At 47.9% G+C, this 20,644-nt stretch overlaps 1 protein-coding gene across 2 annotated transcripts in view; it reads left to right on the plus strand.

Moving 5' to 3' along the window:
* Positions 1-20,644, plus strand: part of LGR5 (leucine rich repeat containing G protein-coupled receptor 5) — a 2,032,903-nt gene that overhangs the window by 1,013,608 nt on the left and 998,651 nt on the right. The gene's annotated exons all lie outside the window — the stretch shown is intronic.

Raw genomic sequence — 20,644 nt, forward strand, 5'->3', positions numbered from 1 at the left:
GACCTGACCTTCACCCATTCGGAGCACAGATGTCTGAAGTCCATCCTTGAATGGAGACACACTTGATTCATTTAAAAAATCGAAACAACCGTTGTTAAAATATATGTGGTGTTTTATTTTGTATCTTATTTTGATGACACAAAAATACAAGACTTTACACATTGTTAAGGTCAGGTTGCAGCACAGCGAGAGAAAATCCCCTGTACTGACCGCTGTCACTTGGGAAAGTTTCTCTTATGGCACGAACGGCACAGGCGGGTATTACTCTTCGAACGCGGTGTCCAAGCCTCCCGTGAAGCCACCATGTAAAGGAACGATAGGCCACCAGCCTGTACCACCTGTGAAAAGGAATGAAACAAACTGTTTTTAAATGACCAAGATAACTTTAATAAACGTTTGTTGTCAATGACAATTCTTGTCACTAATGGCATTCTGCTCGGACAAATGCTATCTAGACACTGCACACTATTGAACGACTTTCATGCGTTACAATGATATGTATATGTAATTTTGGATATAGTAGAAGACCATGAAATAGGAGTGGCATGACAAGCAGAGTATACTTACTCGTTACTCGGATTGTGAGGACGAACAGTTGCACAAAGTTTGTGCATAAGCACCATCATTATCCTCAACACGGACCGTGTGAGGCAGGCTGCCCTGAAGTTTGGCAGCTCGGTGATGCATTGCGGTCATGGCTCGCCTTCAGAAATGTAGGCCACGCATCCCGAGTTTTCGCAGCAGTTCTCGTCCTCGGTTGGCATTAGCTCACACCGATTGCATGTGCACCAGGTGGAAACACCGTCCATGCGACTAGGTCCAGGCTCTTCAGCTGTTGAATCGTCCTCCCAACTGCCGTCCGAAGACCCATCGTTTTCGCGTGTTTCCCTTTCCAGTAGTTCCGCCTCGGTATACTCGGGCTCGCACATGTAGGGCATTATTGTAGCCATTGTGTGTTAAACAAACTAAAATAATTAAAGCGGTGGTACTGGTATCTGTTCACACGGGCTACAAGCAACGAAGGTAGCTGACCAGAGCACAGAAACGAGTCACAGAAGACTCAAAGTAACACAGAGAGAGGAATGGAATCGAAAATCTGCTGCTGTGTGTTGTGAAACGGTCTGTTTATACTTATTGAGGAAAGATGCGTCCTGCCATTTCCATGGCGACACGTCATTAGCTGAAGCGCAGCGAATGTTGACACGAGACGTGCTTTGGCATTGTGAAATGGGCGTTACGCGTCTGCTGATGACTGGCTCAGGGGCGGGGATATGATTTAGTGCCGCAAAAGCAGGTCAGCCAGGGCGATGGGGCAACTGATAGAATTATCACAAAATTTAGCGATTTAGGCTTAAAAACACATGGCCGACCCTTAGGGACAATAACATTTTTTGACCAAACCATTCCTTTAAGAAGCAATACATACCTCTGTCTTTCCAACACCAAGCTTTTCCACATGTGGTCTAAATGTCAATGCAGATGAACGCTACGATGTCCACGCAGTTAAACAAGTCATTACATGTTTACATATATACGTCACTGAGCACACGCTTATGAATGGAATGTGCTGCAAAAAAATGAATGCACTGCGCAAAATATCCTAACAAGAGGACTGTGACCGAAGTATTTACACTTACTATTCGCTGTGCTTTATCTGCTAGCCTGTTTTTAGATTTTATATATACCTGAATCGCTGACCTTATTTCCTAAATGTCAAAGAACCTACATAAATAGTGTCCATTACTGTATGTTATAATGTAGATATTTGATTAAACCACTATACGCTAGAGTTTGTGGAAATACATTTCAGTCCGTAATTGGACTTTAAGATTTATCTGTGAAAGCGTTTGCTTAAAACCACAAAACATGCAAACTACGTTAACAGTGGGTGGGAGAATTGTGATACAACTAGGCCATTTGGAAGATACCATCTTTTCCAAAGAGTATACAGAATGGAAAAGAGTAGTATTACAAACAAGGATTGCCTTGTTCCGCTGGGAGATTCCCATGCCGTTTAAGCAGTTTCTAAATAACAGGTCAGTATCTCTCGTCCTTGGTTGTAAAAATACCTCCCCTTGAAAGATAATAAGATAAAAGCCCTACAATAATGCTCCCCATGAAGAACACAGATATCTAATGACAAAAAAGCAAGAAGGAATGTGACCACTTGGAACCTTTAAACAGCTTTGCAGTAGACCGAAGATAAAGCGATAAGAATTAGTACAGAAAAGGAACGTATATGACAAAAAGACCAGTGCCGCATTGAGCTGCGTCAGGACCAAGGAACCATTATTCTTTTATTGATTCAAAGTACCGTTTTGCCTGCCAGATACAGGCTTACAGAGATGGACGTTTTGGGTTTCTTATGGCGCACAATTTGCTGTTCAACAGGTGTCTCTTGCATTACATTACCTTCTAAAACCAGTTACATAATTGGTGGCGCCATAAAGGACTGAAGGGGCGGAAACCGTTTTTGTGCGTTTAAGCCTTTGTATTGTTACCCACTTAAAGCAGTTCATTGTAGAACTGGGCGGCTGCAGTTGGCTGCACAGTTAAGTCATCTTTTTGATGGTAAAAAAACGGCTGCTGTACAAGAAAATGCCAATGCGAAGATTGATGCGTTGTTTTCCTTTATCAAAATGAAACAGAAACAAGAACCATACCTTCTTTAAAATAAGTTTGCACACAGTGTTTTGTCACATCAGTTGCTACCTTGTTTTTACCATAACGTTCCAGAGATGTGCTTTTATTACTCTACTATTTAGCCTCATGTTCTAAAACAGTGGATTGACTTTTCAATGGGGGGCATTTCTTTTTGCCCGTTTTATGTGTTACTCTGTTACACAATTGTGTCAGGATCACTTTCTTTTAATCCTAATTCCCGTCCCTTTTCCTCCATACTTATGGGACATTCCTTCATCCTGTGGGTCGGGAACGGAGCACTTAATTTTTCAAAAATGTGTCGTCCTGTTTTTACGTGGGGTACCGCATGCAGCCGTAACCCCGCCCTCCTTAGCTCCGCCCAGCGCATCGCTCATCAGTCCTTTTCACCGCTCGATCGGGACTGGGTGCACTTGCATCTTTGGAAGATTTTTTCCTTCTAGTGTCCTCCTGTACTGCTCAAGCTTAGCGGTTGTGTGGCAGACCGTCTATGCTGTTTCAGTTAGACTTTCCTGTTTGTTCCTCTTGTGAGCGACGCTTCGCTAGGCAGATCCCCATCCTCTTTGTTTGGAGTGTTTGGGGCCGGACCACCGGTGGGACTCGTGTTTTTACTGCGATACACTTTCGGTCCGGACGCTTCAATGTCATTTAGCGCGGTGGGAGGAGGTGTTTCAGCGCACTTCCCCTACGCACTTGCAAACTTTCATCGACGAGAAGAAGAAACGCCCGGTAAATTCTTTACTTTTTAGGGAACCCCGACCGGGGGACTCCTTCCCGGGGTCTTCTCGGTCCAGGAAGAGCATCAAAAGCTCTGTTACCGGGGCTTGCATTGCCTGGACGTTAGAAGAGCTCTTAAGTTCAATCTGGACAGAACATCTGAATTTAGGAGTTCTTCTCAACTCTTGGTGACCTTAAAGCGACTATTTCCAGATGGATCGCTGCCTGTATTATGAAGTCTTACGTTGTTCAAGGTCTTCAACCTCCAAAAGGGGTTCATGCACATCTGGTCTGGGGCAAGGCAGCTGCTTTGCCTTTCAAAAGTATGTCTCCTGGGAGACCATTGCGAAAGTGTCTACTTGGTCCTCTCCATCAGCCTTTTGTAAACACTACTGTTTGGATCTGAGCTCCAGGTCTGATGCTCAGTTTGGCCAGGCTGTGCTTAAAAACCTTTTTCAGTAAGGAGTTTTCCATCCACCCATAATTCCTGTGAGGAGTGCTTGGGAATCTCCCATAAGTATGGAGGAAAGGGGACGGGACGTAGGAGTATAATAAGGTTACTCACAGTAGTGACCACCTTACTCCTAGTCCATAGTCCCCATTCCTCCATATGCCCACCCGCTGTCCTCTCTAATAAGGTTCCTCTGTTATTTCTTAAAGGCGATAGAAAAGGACTGATGGGCGATGCGCTGGGCGGAGCTAAGGAGGGTGGGGTTACGGCCGCGTGCGGTACCCCGTGTAAAAAGAGGAAGGACACATTTTTGAAGAATATGATGCTTTTTACAAAGTGCTGCGGTCCCGTCCCACAGGACGGAGGAATGTCCCATAAGTATGGAGGAAAGGGGACTATGGACTAGGAATAAGGTGGTCACTACGGTGAGTAACCTTATTAATTGTTGACCTGTTGCAAATGGTTATGAACAGATGGTAGATAAATTAATAAAATCTCAAATTATGCAAAATGGCAGGTATTCCAATAGTGAAGATATCAAAGCTAGTCCTGGTTTTATTTAAACAACTATGTTGTCTTATTATGCATTTCTCCAGCATGGTGTCTGGCATGGATTCACATGCTCATGAATATTCCCTGTCGTCAGGCTGGGAATCCTCAGTAAAGAAAAAATCAGTATCAGTTTTGTTTCTAATCTGTCTTTCTTAGTAGTAACCAATCACTGATCTCTGGGTCATACTGCCCCCAGTCAATGACTGCCCTCTCCCGAAGCCCCTCCCCTGGCAGCCATCCTCAGATTTTTACCGCATGTTCAAGTGTTGGGAGTGCTTTAGCTCTTGATCTTTTACTGCGTTTTCGTGCTTTTTCAGGAGATTTTCTCATTTTTTCGGTTTAATCGAGCCTCAAGCTCCACCGTTTCTACTTCCGATAACCGGGACCCGTGTCGGAATTCTTCTACGCCCCTCAAGGGTGAAGTTTTCGTCGAGTTACGCTTCTTGGAGGATTCCAGAAGATCTGAGGCCTACCTCAACGGACATGGCCCAGGACAAGGGAAGCTCGACGCCCGGATCCAAGCTGTTCAGGAACTGCCCGGGATGCGGATTGCAGAATGTTTTCAAGGAGGAGGAGCATTCGAGATGTCTCTACTGCCTTCATGAGGATAAGACACACGTGGAGAAGGACTGTGCGTTCTGCAAGAACCTGTCGGAACGGACCAAGCAAGATTGTCGTTCCCGCCTCGTCGCCTGGCTGGAGAAGGGCACAGCAGGTGAGAAGGCGAAGAAAAAATCTGAGCGGTCTTCTAAGTCCTATGAGGCCGCCCTGGCGACAGGGGCCCAACAGAAGGCCAAGCACTGCAAGACTGCGGGCACCAGGAGCTCCGAAAGGTCGGGCTCTTCGGCTGCCAAGCAGGGCGCGACTTCCCCGGCACGATCAACCACGAGCCAGCGCTCTGGATCGGGGAAGAGGAAGTCCGAGAACCCGGTAAGCTTCTGGAGAAGCCCCGGTCGATCTCGAAGGGAGCCGAGGGGGAGCGAGGCGATGACCCTCCCCCCAAAGTGAAGGCCCAGGACACACCTAAGGTGGTGAGGGCCTTGATCCAACCAGCAAAGGCCTCTATCGAGGTTGTCGCAGCGGCCCTGGTGAAGCCGGCAGAGACTACGCCAGTGGAGGCGGCCTGGGGGCCCAGAGATTCCCTGCCACCGCAGAGGGAATCCTCTTTCCAGCCCATCGTTAAGACCCCCCGTGAAGACCCTGGTGGAAAAAGAGGGTGGGGCCGGTGGCCATTACGGACTCCTCCGAGGAGGATCTGGTGGAAACCGTGAAAGGCCTCAACGAGAGGTCCGAGAAGGTTCGATCCCAGGGGAAGGATCCTGCTGATGTGATCGAAGATAACAACAATGGCGACGACGAGGGCCCAGTGGAGCAGCCATCCCGCCCGTCGCAGCCATTGCTCGAGCCCCAGGATAGCTCGGCGGCCATTTTGTTGGTGATCCAATCCTTATGTACTGAGATAAGGACGAGGTTACCACGGACCCCGACGGAGGATCCAGAACCAGGACCGTCGGGAAGCCCTCCAAACAAGCGGAGGAGAGTCCACCCTGCACCGCTCTTCGTGCCCATAAGGCCTGTGGACCCCTCATCCCCCTCACCGGACCCTCGGGATGATATGGCTATGGATACAGCGATGGGGACAGACGACGAGGGTGGCGATGATACAACAGACATTCCTTGATCACCCCCCCCCTCGGGCCTCTCCGCCCGACGAAATTGGCTCTTTCCACACCATGATAGCCAGGGCATCCGAGCTCTTCCAGCTCTGCCCTAAGGAACAGAAAAAGGAAGGTTTCTTTACCAACAACGGGAGGCCAAGAGAAAGACGGTCCTCGCGGTACTGTTGCTCGGCGACATCTGGGACGAAGGGCTGGCTATCCTGAAGAACCCCTCCACGACACCCGCCAAGAGGGACAGGTACGAGAAGAAGTACCGGGTCCCCGAAGCCGCCCCCTTGTGCCTCAGGGCCAAGCCTATGCCAGACTCGGTCGTCTCGGCAGCGGCCAAGAAAAAAGCGGCGGGTGCGGCGGTTTCAACTTCCACTTCCCCGCCGGACAGCGAGGGCAAGAAGTTGGACTCCATTGGACGACGAGTCATCTCGTCGGCGGCGACGACGATTAAGGCGGCCAATGCCTTAGCGATTGTGGCACGTTACGACAGGGAGCTTTGGTTCAAGATAGCTCCCCTGCTAGACTTCCTACCGGACGACAAGAGGGCAGAGGCTCTACAGATTCTGCAGAAAGGTGAGGTGGCGTCGGATCACGCCATAACGGTGGCAACGGACATTGCCGCTCCCGGATTTCGCCAGCTGGGCAACAGGGTTTGCCTTCGACGACGAGGATGTTTCAAGGCGACAGACTTTCGCCAGGACGTCCAGACCAGAGTGTTGGATATGCCGTTCGACGGCAACAACCTGTTTGGGAAGACGGTGGATGAGTCCCTCCAGGCCATCAAGACCAACACAGAGACAGCCCGAGCCCTAGGAGTCCTTCAGCAACGGCAGCCCTTTCGGAGCTACGGAGGCAGACAGGGAGCCTCCAAGGGATCCAGCGGTGGCTCTTCTACGTGCCGCCAGGCGGCACGCTCCTCGTCCCAGGAAGTCTACAGAGGTCGCGGCAAGCAAGGAGGGTCTCGCCACCGTCGTCAAGGAGGCCAAGGCGGCAAGGCCTCGTCCAAGCAGGACTGAACCAGCCGTAGTGTCGGGCCTCCACCAAAGCACCCCGGTGGGAGGCAGGCTGACGAAGTTCGTCAGCGTGTGGGAGTCCATCTCCACCGACCGTTGGGTGCTGGACACCCTGGCCCGCGGACACTTGCTAGAATTTCAAAAGAAGTGTCCTTGCATTCCTCCCGTGGCCAGGAAAGAGAATCACGTCCCTCAACTGCTGTTAGAGGCAAGGGCGATGCTCAAGAAAGGTGCCATCGAGCTCGTCCCCAAGAGTCTCGGGGCTCCGGAGTATACTCAAGGTACTTCTTCGTCAGAAAGAAGACAGGCGGTTGGGGCCCCATCCTGGACCTGCGTCGGTTAAACAAGTACATCAAGGCTCAGAAATTCAGGATGGTCACCCTCCAGCACGTACTGGGACAGCTGGAGGAGGGCGACTTCCTATCGTCGTTGGATCTGGAGGATGCTTACTTCCACATCCCCATTCTAAAAGGACACAAAGTTCATCAGATTCGTAGTCCAGGGGCGTCACTACCAATTCAGAGCCCTGCCGTTCGGATTTAGTCGGCACCCAGGGTGTTCACCTAGTGCCTTGCACCAGTGGCGGCGTGGCTGCGCCTGCAGGGGATCCACGGCTACCCCTACCTGGACGACTGGCTAATGCGTGCAAGGTCAAGAGAACTCGCGTCGAACACACAGCGAGGACCGTCCGCCTGCTCACGGAACTGGGATTCGCCATCAACTACCCCAAATCCCACCTGGTTCCGTCGCAGGTGGCACTGTTTCTGGGAGCGAAGCTCGATACAGTGGAGCGATTGGCATCTCCGTCGGAAGAAAGGACGAAGGCCATTTTGGGCAAGGTGCAGCACCTGTTAGCCATGGATGTGGCCTGGGGGGGATCCATCAAGTCCCTCCTCGGGATGATGTCCTCATGCATCTACCTTGTGCCCCTTTGCAGACTTCGGATGCGTCCGCTACAAGAGTTCCTCGACGCCCGCTGGATTCAAGCGGCAGGCACCTTCGAAGACAGGATCCCGCTCGACGAGGAGTTCCGTCGGGCGATTCTATGGTGGAGTACCCGTGCGCACCTCACGGCAGGCACAGACTTTCAGACCCCGGCGTATCAGGAGACGGTGACGACGGACGCCTCCCTTGAGGGATGGGGGGCCCACACCAGAGATCTCCACGCAAGAGGCCTCTGGCTCCCGGAGGAGAGGTCTCTCCACATCAACATCCTGGAGCTACGAGCCGTGTTCTGGGCGCTCAAATCGTCCCTTCCGTCCCTCAAGGACAAAGTGGTGAGGATCTTCACCGACAACACCACCACGATGTTCTACTTCCGGAAGCAGGGAGGCACCAGATCCCCAGCCCTATCCAAGGAGGCCCAGGATCTGTGGCACTGGGCCGTCGCCCAGGGGATGTTTCTAGTTCCCTTCCACCTGGCAGGAATAAAAAACACCATTGCCGACTCACTCAGCAGGGAGCTGCGCTCGTGCCACGAGTGGGAACTACGCCAGGACCAGGTGGATCAGCTCTTTCAATGATGGGGCAAACCCCAGATCGACCTGTTCGTGATGGCTATGAACTCCAAGTGCCAGAGGTTCGCCAGCAGGTTCACACAGCCGAGGAGCATGGGCGATGCTTTCTCGTTCCTTTGGGACGGCCTGTTCCTGTACGCGTTCCCTCCGTTGCCGTTGCTGCTCCGGCTCATCAACCAGCTCAAGAGGTCCAGGTGCAGGATGATCCTCGTCGCACCGGCGTGGCTGAGACAGATCTGGTTCCCGGACCTTCTGGACTTGTCAACGTCTCCACCTATCAAGCTGGTGACGGACGCCGATCTTCTCTTCAGAGAAGGAGGCACCATTCTTCATCACGACCCGGAGTTGCTGAACTTGCAGGCTTGGCTCCTGCAGCACTAGTTCGGAGGATACAATATCCCGGCTGACTGCAGAGAGGTTCTTGCAAAAGCCAGGGCGTCCTCAACTCTCAAGTGCTATGGACATTAGTGGAAGAGGTTCTCTGTCTGGTGCCGTGCACAGAAGATTAACCCTCTGCGGATTACGGCCCCTCAAGTATTGCCGTACCTCCTGTCGCTGGCCAAAGCTGGACTGGCTCACGCCTCCATCAAGATGCATCTGGCTGCTATCTCCCGATACACCAGAACTACAGGACGGGCGTCCTTGTGGTCTCATCGCATGGTGAAGGAATTTATGAAGGGACTATTCCGATCGTTTCCGCTGGTGAAGGCCCCTGCCCCGGCGTGGGAGTTCAACGTGGTGCTGACCAGGCTCATGGGGGCCCCATTCGAGCCTATGCATTCGGCGTATTTGAAGTTCCTGTCGTGGAAGACAGCATTTCTTGTGGCCATCACCTCCGCACGACGAGTGGAAGAGATCCAGGCCCTATCTTGCAAGCCTCCATACTTGACTTTTCACGACACGAGGGTGGTGCTGAGGACGCACCCCTCCTTTTTGCCGAAGGTGCCGTCGGACTTCCACCTCAACAAGCCCTTGGTGTTGCCAGTTTTCTTCCCGTCGCCTTTGTCGCAGGCCGAGAGGACTCTGCACTCGCTGGACGTAGCTAGAGCGATGAAGTTCTACGTGGACCGCACAAAGAGTTCTCGGAAGACATCACAGCTGTTTGTGAACTTTTGACCTGTGAATCAAGGGAAGGCTCTCTCGAAGGCTTCCATTTCCAGATGGCTCTCCGGCTGCATCATGCACTGTCACCGGTTGGCAAACCGACCGCTGCCCGGCTGTCCGAGAGCCCATTCGACCAGAGCGATCGCGCTGCTAACACGGCGTTCCTGTCTGGTGTGCCCCTGCTGGACATCTGCAGGGCTGCTACGTGGAGGTCGACGCACACCTTCACAAGATTCTACTGCGTCGATCGGGACTCCAGGGAGGAGTCCAGGGACGGCCAAGCAGTGCTGCGCAACCTGTTCGCTTAAGGTGAGCCTGGTGAGGAGGTAAGACATGCTTAATGTTGAGTTGTTGTATTGCTTAATGTTGAGCCTGTTGCCACCTCCTGTGGTTGTGCATTTGTATACTGCTATGTATTCTTATATTCATGAGCATGTGAATCCATCCCAGACCCCATGCTGGAGAAGGAACAAGTTACTTACCTGTAACTGTTGTTCTCCAGCATGGGTCTGGCATGGATTCACATGCAAACCCTCCCTCCTTCCCCTCTGCGGCTCTTCACTTGGTCATACTGCCACTTTACGTGCTACCAAATCTGAGGATGGCTGGCAGGGGAGGGGCTTAGGGAGAGGGCAGTCATTGGCTGGGGGCAGTGTGACCCAGAGATCAGTGATTGGTTACTACTAAGAAAGACAGATCAGAAACGAAACTGATACTGATTTTTTCTTTACCGAGGATTCCCAGCCTGACGACGGGGAATATTCATGAGCATGTGAATCCATGGCAGACCCATGCTGGAGAACAACAGTTACAGGTAAGTAACTTGTTCCTTGTACACCGCTGAATCAACACCATAGTAGTTTCATACTGCAGATCTTTGTCTGTGGCTTATTGTACACCCACCTGGGGAAACCAGTCCTTAACCAGTTGTTAGTCTGCTTGGAAGGAGAGCAAGAGTGAAGAAAGAAGGCAGGAAAGAAGGTTGCAAAGTCAGGAAATGAGTCATGCACAAGGGAAATGCTTTTTGCTAGTGTGGATGCACGCTAGTCCACTAAATATGGACTTTCTTCTATAGAAATGCGACACAGAAAAGTATGTGTTGGGTAATATGCACAGTGGGTTTCAAAGGCAGTTTTGGAAGAACTATGGGTTAGAGCTCGTATTTTGTTCAGTTTATGAGGAGCTTGATAGAATGCTTGGTCAATGCTGACAGATAAGGAGGCTTAAACCTTCACTGTCGATTTACAGTACCACAGCTAAGTTCATGGATGGGAATTGAACCAGGGTGTGCAGGCTCTGGCATGCATACTGCTTATGATCCAGTGATCTGGATATGTAATAGTGAAACTTAAGGGAATCAACTCTAAGTGCATCTAACGATAACCATGTTTGTCCTTTTATATCTGGTTTTTCACTACATGAATGTATTTCATGCTCTTTTAGGGCTAGGTTACCAGGGAAAATGTTTTTCAATGTGTCCTGAACATTGTAGTTTCTTGTTTCAATTATATAAAATGGCAGGCATTGCCTCACAATCCTTTCCTGATCTTCTAGCTGTTGTTTTGATGGATGTGAGAATCAGACACCATGGTGGTATGCACACTGAATAGAACGTATACATACAGGAAATGCAAACTCATTCTAAAATGTAGACCCTAACCTTGGAGATAAATCAGTATCCTAGAGAGTTTAGATATGCACAGAGATGGTTCTCTATGTAGAGCAGTTTAGAGGGGCAATGCTTAGTTAATGTGGCGTAAATCCCCATTCCAAATGATGGAATGAGGGTAGCGGCCCGTCAGCCCACGTTAATGGCCCGAGAGAGGAGAGGGTAGTTAATGAGGGCTCTGGGCCATTACCCCCATTCCAGCCCTTGGAATGGAGTGTTAATGCCATTAGCACCCCAGGTTACGAAAGCGGTAAGCCGGGGTGCTAAAAAAAAACGTATTTTCATTTTATTGTCCAGGAAGCCGCGTGCGTCCCGTTCAATGAATGAAAATGATGACCCAAAATTGCCACCATGGTTGTAGAAGGCAGGGCTCCATACGGTGGCGATAGTAGCCGCCACCGCAACAATAAGGTAAGTGAGGCAGGGGAGGCGGGTTGGGAAATGAAAACAAAAGAAAAGGGAGGGTGGGTGGAAGGATGGCGGTCTGGGGCTGCAGAGGCAGCCTGCAGATTTCTGTGGAACGTGGGCTGAGATCACAGATCTCAGCCTGCGATCTGCAGAACCTGATTGACTGCATCCCCTACCCTGGGTGCTAATAGCATATAGTGTTTGGCTGTGTGATGGACTTGAGATGCGCTCCATCTCCCCAGTTAAAATGTGGTGGCTTATTGGCCCATGATTCACTTTTAAAATATTCTACGGGGCAAACATCTGAATAGTAATTTGGGACTGTCAAGTTCGGACGACAGGGGCTGCCCTGTCTAGGAAAGACTGTGTGAAATGTGAATGTAGTTGGAGAGCAAATGGGTAGGACAGACTGCTGTGCATCGGTGGACAGATTCTAAGATATGTTGCAAACCTGGTGCTCATAAAGGAGGGGAGTTGCTAGGTCTGGAAAAGACCCGGGGCTAAGCTGATGTCGGAACTGTTGGGACTGGGGGCTAGCTAGTCTTTTGGCTGTAGCTCCTGAGATTCTATCCGGGGCTACAACCAAAAGATCAGGGGCTATAGCCCCCTTAGCCCCCCCTAGCAACGCCCCTGTCATAAAGAAGGGAGAATAATTTTATAATATATTGTCTGAGAGTGCAGGCTCTACAAAGCCCACAGTTCCTGTGCAGGGAGCTGCAGGGAGAACATATGACACACTTGGTTTGTACTGCACTTTATGCCACAGTAAGGCCATCTCACAAGACTGAAGAGCAGGAAGGAATCTTCCAGGCTGGAAGCCAAATATATGAACGCAATGAGCATAAAGATTAGTACTGAAGGGCCCCTCAACCAACCAGCCAGTGACAGTAGTGAGAATAAGCATAACACAGAAATGAATGTACTTCAAAATGAACTCGGTCAAGAGCGATCGTGATGTAGGCATCTTGTACACTTGAAACCCCTCTAAATAACAATAGTCGGGAGTGCTTGTATGTTTGAAATGCGAATTTGCCGTTTTCACGACTCCCTTAACAACAACCATAACTTCAGTTTTCATTTTGGCAAATTGTTCCGATTTCTTTTCTGTTATGTTGCATACTTTTTATACTGCACTAAGTGACTACTGAAATCATCTTTAAGGACTTACGCTTGTGCTTTTATGAAAAACGTTTAAAGACATGTCTTTGGCTCAGCATTAGTCAGACATTTAAGCATTGCAAATTGCCAAGGTGTCATTGTGAGAATGGGCATATTGTAACCATGCAGAAGAGGGCAAAGCCCTTCTACTTATTCCCTTAGGCCTCAAATGGCCATGATTGACTAGATTCTACAGGCAGGAAAGCTGGGAGGCACATTTAAATGACGGTTTTCAGGGACGTCATTTAGGGGTCACCAGAAGGTCGCAACTGCGACCTCCGAGGTCTCCCTTGCGACCTCTGTGGTTAACCTTGCGACCGCTAGAAAAAAAAAAAGAATAAAGTTTTTTTTTTTCTTCTTTTTTTTGTAATGCAAGCTCATTTGCTGTGGCCAGGACCATGTGATACTTTACTTCTGGAGTGGCTGGCTTTCTTAAGGCCCCTTAAAAAAAAGAAGAAAAATAAGAAAAGGAGTGCCACAAGTCTAACACTTTCAGCACTGACCCTAAATAAGAAAGATTAGGAATACCAAATAATGTGTCTTTCTGGAATTCTATACAATGCTTGCTAGACTCACCAAAGGTTTATTTCGGGCACACTTCAGAAGGTGAGTCACTGATTTAGTCTGTTCTTAAACACCTCAACTCAACTTTTCATCCTTCTGAGGTCGATAAATGAGTACCAACACAGGTTGGGTGATATTGGGTGTATATTTTTTCTATATAAAACGCTTAAGCGTAAGTGCTATATAATAACACATCATTATCATTTGGTCGTGGACGTCCGCTTGCTTTCACAGTAATTTGGTAATATGGGCCTATACACACTGATCTTAACGATACATATGGTGATCCATTCTTGTATGAAATGTACATCACATTATAGTGATATCGTAACCATATTTTTTTTGTGTGCAATGCTATGTGATAGCACTTCCTGTTTTGTCAACGGGTGAAAGGTCGCATTCCAACGCATCCCGCGATATCACTTCGGGTTAAATCACATCACTTCCTGTGATGTCACCAGGGGTCAAGGGTCGTGTGATGCCACTTCCGCTACCCCTGGCATTTTGGTGAAATGACGTCCCTGGGTGTTTTGTGAACTGTGTGTCCTGAAAGAGCTAAGCTCCGTATGAGGGTGGATTTTGAACTGTGTGTCCTGAAAGCGCTAAACTCCATACTGGGTTTCCTGGAAATTCTGCAGCCTGATCGAGAATTTATGGGGATAATTATAGTGGTTTGTGAGGCAGGGCTACTATTGGGCTGGGTCTGGGCTCTTCTCTGAGTTAACCTGCATAATTCACCCTTCTCTACCCTTCACAACTTGGACTGCAGTTACTTTGCCTTGTTAAGAGGGCAGAATGGAGTTCTTAGAGCCAACTGAAGTCTGCTAACCAGCTTAACTTTCAGGTCTTCTTTGGGAGTTACGGCCCTTTTGTGAACTGAGCAACACTTGCATGTATCATTTATTTATTTATTTAGGTGTTTTTGGAAGCGCTACCTGTTGCCTTTTGCTGGCTTCAAAGTCCTTGTTGGCATTATACAGAAAAAGATGGCAATATAACAGGACATAACATTATATAAAAGCTTGTATAACAAAACTGGCACCACATCCCAAAAAACAGAATTAAAACAGGGATCAAGAAATGAATGAACGAAAAAGGGCAAAATACTTTTAAAGCTAAAAATACGATTTGGCTACAAGCGCGAAATTAGGAACGAAGAAAGGGAAACACCAGTATGGAGTAAGATTAGGTATAGATGAAGTGAGGGAGGAAGTGGAAGTCCAAACTGGAGCCTTGGAGGATGTTAAAAAAGGAGCACCCCACAAAAGCAAGGAATTGTACATCAAAATCACAATTTCAAGGTAACATTTCTGGCAAAAATGCATTTCCGAGCATAGATCCTAACAAAACCAACTTTTGAGGACATGTCCTAGCTGTTTAAATATGATGTGGCATAGGAAACCATAACATAGCATGCCATTTTTGTTTGCATATTTGCATGCCTACATAAAGGGAAACAAGCTCTTAAGGGCACAAAGGAGCGTCTGAAAGGTAATTTAGCAGATAAATAGGACGCAGTGAGCCCCTTACAATTGGGAGAGTTTGATTGGCATGATGACCGGGTTCAAGAAAGGGTACATTGGATAGCTACCGGGAACAATACAGTGGACAAACTTAGGACAAGTAAGTGTCAGCAGGTAGGCAGTCTAGTCAACTAAGCATGAGCTGGTATCTCAAACTATTAAGTGCTAGTTTGGTGGGGAAAAGAGATGGAAGAGTATTGGTTATTGATGAGAGAAGGTGTAAGTAGTAACGCTGAAGAGTTGAGTCAAGAGGATAGCTCAGAATCGAGGAGGTGGGCTTTCAATTTGCTTTTGAATACATCGATGTGGACCATGTTTCGAATTGCAGAGGGTAGGGAGTTCCAAGTGAGTGGAGCAGGAAGAGTGAAAGAGCAGAGGAAAGAGGAAACACAGGTTGGGCGAGGTGCCACCTGGGTGGCGGAGGAGGCAGAGGCAGAGCGAAGGCTGAGCGATGGTTTGTAAGAGTTGATAGAAGAGGTTATATATGGTGATGCATTACCATGGATGGATTTATGCATTACTAGGAGAACATTTGGCCCTGTTTTGCATAATTAGCCAGCCAGCCGGCTGGTGATAGGGGTGAAACAAGGGAATTCAAAGAGAGTCCTCATAACAAAGTTAAGAATATTGTCAAGAGGACCAAATGCATTGTTTGGAAGGCCAAAGGGGATACTAGCACAGCAGTCCAGTTTAGAGAAGACAGGAGTGGTAAGGAGATGGCTGGCAGTTTTTAAGGGAAGGAGGTGCCTGATTTCCCTGGTATTTAGGAGGTTGAGGCAAGCTGCCATTGCAGTTTTAGAAATTAAGGTAGAGAATGTGTGTGAAGGGTTGTAAATGACACCAGGGTTTACAACTGAAGAGGAGTAGGGAAGAGTGTCAGGTGGGAACTGGATTGGCCCGGGGAGGAGAAGCGAGGATTTGGCTGTTTTGGGGGTGTTCAGCATAGGAGAGTGTGAGGTCATCCAGTATTTAATAGCAGATGGACAGTCAGAGACTTTGGTAGATAGGTCATTGGAGCGTTCAGGCTTAGAGAAAAAGATTTGGGTGTAATCTGCGAAGAGTTGGTATGAGAACCCAAAGGAGGAGATAAGTGCCCCAAGAGCAGAAGTGTACAGTGTGAACAGGATGGGGTCCAAGAGATAGCCTTGAGGAAAACCACAGGTAGCACACTGACGAGTTTGCTTGAAGCGGTCACAGATAGCACGACAACAGCAGATTAGCATAGATCTCAGTGCTTCTCAGGTAGAAGGTTCAGGAGTTGACTTGCAAAGCACACAGATGTTCTCATGAGACATATCAAGTGGTTTATAAAGTATTAGAAACAGGGGTGTGTTTGTGAATGAATGACGTGTGTCTGTCGTGGTATTATGTGGTTTGCAGGGGGGCGGCCTGCCTCAGGGGAGGCCTGCCTGGAGACACAGGGTCTGAGGAGGCCATGTGAGCGATGGCCCCTGGGCGTGGGATACCTTTTGAAGTATACATGCTGTTTGACACCTTGGCCGTTTGCGCCCATGACAGCCCCCCATGCCAGCGCTCATCCCCGGTTGCGAACCGCCTTTGATAGAGGGGGGTGTGATGGATGGGCCGGTGGGCATGCAGGCAAGTGTGTGGGAGCGAGGGGCCATCAGGCCCCTCTCATCCTTTACTTCTCAGTAGAAACTCGGACCAATTGCCTCTAGTAGTGGGTTCGCCCCTTGCCCTTATGTGATGTTAACTTTGGTTGACATTCGTGTAGATGGGACCACTGAGCAGGACACGGGGCATCCATTTTTGTACCCCCTTTCCACTCCATCTTGGTGACCAGGCCTCACTGCGCAGAGCACATGGCCCCCACCCTCGTTCCCACTCTGACTGGAAAACTCCAGAGGTATATGCAACAGCTAATAAATGTAACACATCACTCTTCCTCTGAGATCACTGTCCTGCATGTGAACCAGCCTGAACTAAGCACATAGCTTGTTCATCTCCACAAACGTGTCCTTGCCCACGCACCCTCGCCAGTGGAAACTTACTGCAATTCTGACCCTGTGTCCTTGCAAGGTATTCTCTTCATGTGCCAGACCACTGGCCACACCATAATGCCCACCTAGCAGATCCCCAACTAACATTAGACCCCTACTGCAGTATATCGTTGCCTATCAATAACAAATGCCACATACCGGAGATTCTTGTGAGCACAGACCCACACTTCAAACAGTGTATTATAGTGGTCAAGACCCTTAACCTAAGGCCTGTATAATCCAATGTTGATTGATAGTATAGATATATGTGTGACTTTTATAGAGACATAACCGACTGAAAGACTTTGAACAAGTGTTATTTAGTGCATGCATTATTGAGAATATATTATGTTAGCTTAGATAGTGACCACCATGTTTCACAGCGACCTGACCTTCACCCATTCGGAGCACAGATGTCTGAAGTCCATCCTTGAATGGAGACACACTTGATTCATTTAAAAAATCGAAACAACCGTTGTTAAAATATATGTGGTGTTTTATTTTGTATCTTATTTTGATGACACAAAAATACAAGACTTTACACATTGTTAAGGTCAGGTTGCAGCACAGCGAGAGAAAATCCCCTGTACTGACCGCTGTCACTTGGGAAAGTTTCTCTTATGGCACGAACGGCACAGGCGGGTATTACTCTTCGAACGCGGTGTCCAAGCCTCCCGTGAAGCCACCATGTAAAGGAACGATAGGCCACCAGCCTGTACCACCTGTGAAAAGGAATGAAACAAACTGTTTTTAAATGACCAAGATAACTTTAATAAACGTTTGTTGTCAATGACAATTCTTGTCACTAATGGCATTCTGCTCGGACAAATGCTATCTAGACACTGCACACTATTGAACGACTTTCATGCGTTACAATGATATGTATATGTAATTTTGGATATAGTAGAAGACCATGAAATAGGAGTGGCATGACAAGCAGAGTATACTTACTCGTTACTCGGATTGTGAGGACGAACAGTTGCACAAAGTTTGTGCATAAGCACCATCATTATCCTCAACACGGACCGTGTGAGGCAGGCTGCCCTGAAGTTTGGCAGCTCGGTGATGCATTGCGGTCATGGCTCGCCTTCAGAAATGTAGGCCACGCATCCCGAGTTTTCGCAGCAGTTCTCGTCCTCGGTTGGCATTAGCTCACACCGATTGCATGTGCACCAGGTGGAAACACCGTCCATGCGACTAGGTCCAGGCTCTTCAGCTGTTGAATCGTCCTCCCAACTGCCGTCCGAAGACCCATCGTTTTCGCGTGTTTCCCTTTCCAGTAGTTCCGCCTCGGTATACTCGGGCTCGCACATGTAGGGCATTATTGTAGCCATTGTGTGTTAAACAAACTAAAATAATTAAAGCGGTGGTACTGGTATCTGTTCACACGGGCTACAAGCAACGAAGGTAGCTGACCAGAGCACAGAAACGAGTCACAGAAGACTCAAAGTAACACAGAGAGAGGAATGGAATCGAAAATCTGCTGCTGTGTGTTGTGAAACGGTCTGTTTATACTTATTGAGGAAAGATGCGTCCTGCCATTTCCATGGCGACACGTCATTAGCTGAAGCGCAGCGAATGTTGACACGAGACGTGCTTTGGCATTGTGAAATGGGCGTTACGCGTCTGCTGATGACTGGCTCAGGGGCGGGGATATGATTTAGTGCCGCAAAAGCAGGTCAGCCAGGGCGATGGGGCAACTGATAGAATTATCACAAAATTTAGCGATTTAGGCTTAAAAACACATGGCCGACCCTTAGGGACAATAACATTTTTTGACCAAACCATTCCTTTAAGAAGCAATACATACCTCTGTCTTTCCAACACCAAGCTTTTCCACATGTGGTCTAAATGTCAATGCAGATGAACGCTACGATGTCCACGCAGTTAAACAAGTCATTACATGTTTACATATATACGTCACTGAGCACAAGCTTATGAATGGAATGTGCTGCAAAAAAATGAATGCACTGCGCAAAATATCCTAACAAGAGGACTGTGACCGAAGTATTTACACTTACTATTCGCTGTGCTTTATCTGCTAGCCTGTTTTTAGATTTTATATATACCTGAATCGCTGACCTTATTTCCTAAATGTCAAAGAACCTACATAAATAGTGTCCATTACTGTATGTTATAATGTAGATATTTGATTAAACCACTATACGCTAGAGTTTGTGGAAATACATTTCAGTCCGTAATTGGACTTTAAGATTTATCTGTGAAAGCGTTTGCTTAAAACCACAAAACATGCAAACTACGTTAACAGTGGGTGGGAGAATTGTGATACAACTAGGCCATTTGGAAGATACCATCTTTTCCAAAGAGTATACAGAATGGAAAAGAGTAGTATTACAAACAAGGATTGCCTTGTTCCGCTGGGAGATTCCCATGCCGTTTAAGCAGTTTCTAAATAACAGGTCAGTATCTCTCGTCCTTGGTTGTAAAAATACCTCCCCTTGAAAGATAATAAGATAAAAGCCCTACAATAATGCTCCCCATGAAGAACACAGATATCTAATGACAAAAAAGCAAGAAGGAATGTGACCACTTGGAACCTTTAAACAGCTTTGCAGTAGACCGAAGATAAAGCGATAAGAATTAGTACAGAAAAGGAACGTATATGACAAAAAGACCAGTGCCGCATTGAGCTGCGTCAGGACCAAGGAACCATTATTCTTTTATTGATTCAAAGTACCGTTTTGCCTGCCAGATACAGGCTTACAGAGATGGACGTTTTGGGTTTCTTATGGCGCACAATTTGCTGTTCAACAGGTGTCTCTTGCATTACATTACCTTCTAAAACCAGTTACATAATTGGTGGCGCCATAAAGGACTGAAGGGGCGGAAACCGTTTTTGTGCGTTTAAGCCTTTGTATTGTTACCCACTTAAAGCAGTTCATTGTAGAACTGGGCGGCTGCAGTTGGCTGCACAGTTAAGTCATCTTTTTGATGGTAAAAAAACGGCTGCTGTACAAGAAAATGCCAATGCGAAGATTGATGCGTTGTTTTCCTTTATCAAAATGAAACAGAAACAAGAACCATACCTTCTTTAAAATAAGTTTGCACACAGTGTTTTGTCACATCAGTTGCTACCTTGTTTTTACCATAACGTTCCAGAGATGTGCTTTTATTACTCTACTATTTAGCCTCATGTTCTAAAACAGTGGATTGACTTTTCAATGGGGGGCATTTCTTTTTGCCCGTTTTATGTGTTACTCTGTTACACAATTGTGTCAGGATCACTTTCTTTTAATCCTAATTCCCGTCCCTTTTCCTCCATACTTATGGGACATTCCTTCATCCTGTGGGTCGGGAACGGAGCACTTAATTTTTCAAAAATGTGTCGTCCTGTTTTTACGTGGGGTACCGCATGCAGCCGTAACCCCGCCCTCCTTAGCTCCGCCCAGCGCATCGCTCATCAGTCCTTTTCACCGCTCGATCGGGACTGGGTGCACTTGCATCTTTGGAAGATTTTTTCCTTCTAGTGTCCTCCTGTACTGCTCAAGCTTAGCGGTTGTGTGGCAGACCGTCTATGCTGTTTCAGTTAGACTTTCCTGTTTGTTCCTCTTGTGAGCGACGCTTCGCTAGGCAGATCCCCATCCTCTTTGTTTGGAGTGTTTGGGGCCGGACCACC

The sequence above is a fragment of the Ambystoma mexicanum genome, chromosome 12 (genome assembly GCF_040938575.1).
Source record: "Ambystoma mexicanum isolate Mex_15411 chromosome 12, UKY_AmexF1_1, whole genome shotgun sequence".
NCBI lineage: Eukaryota > Metazoa > Chordata > Amphibia > Caudata > Ambystomatidae > Ambystoma > Ambystoma mexicanum.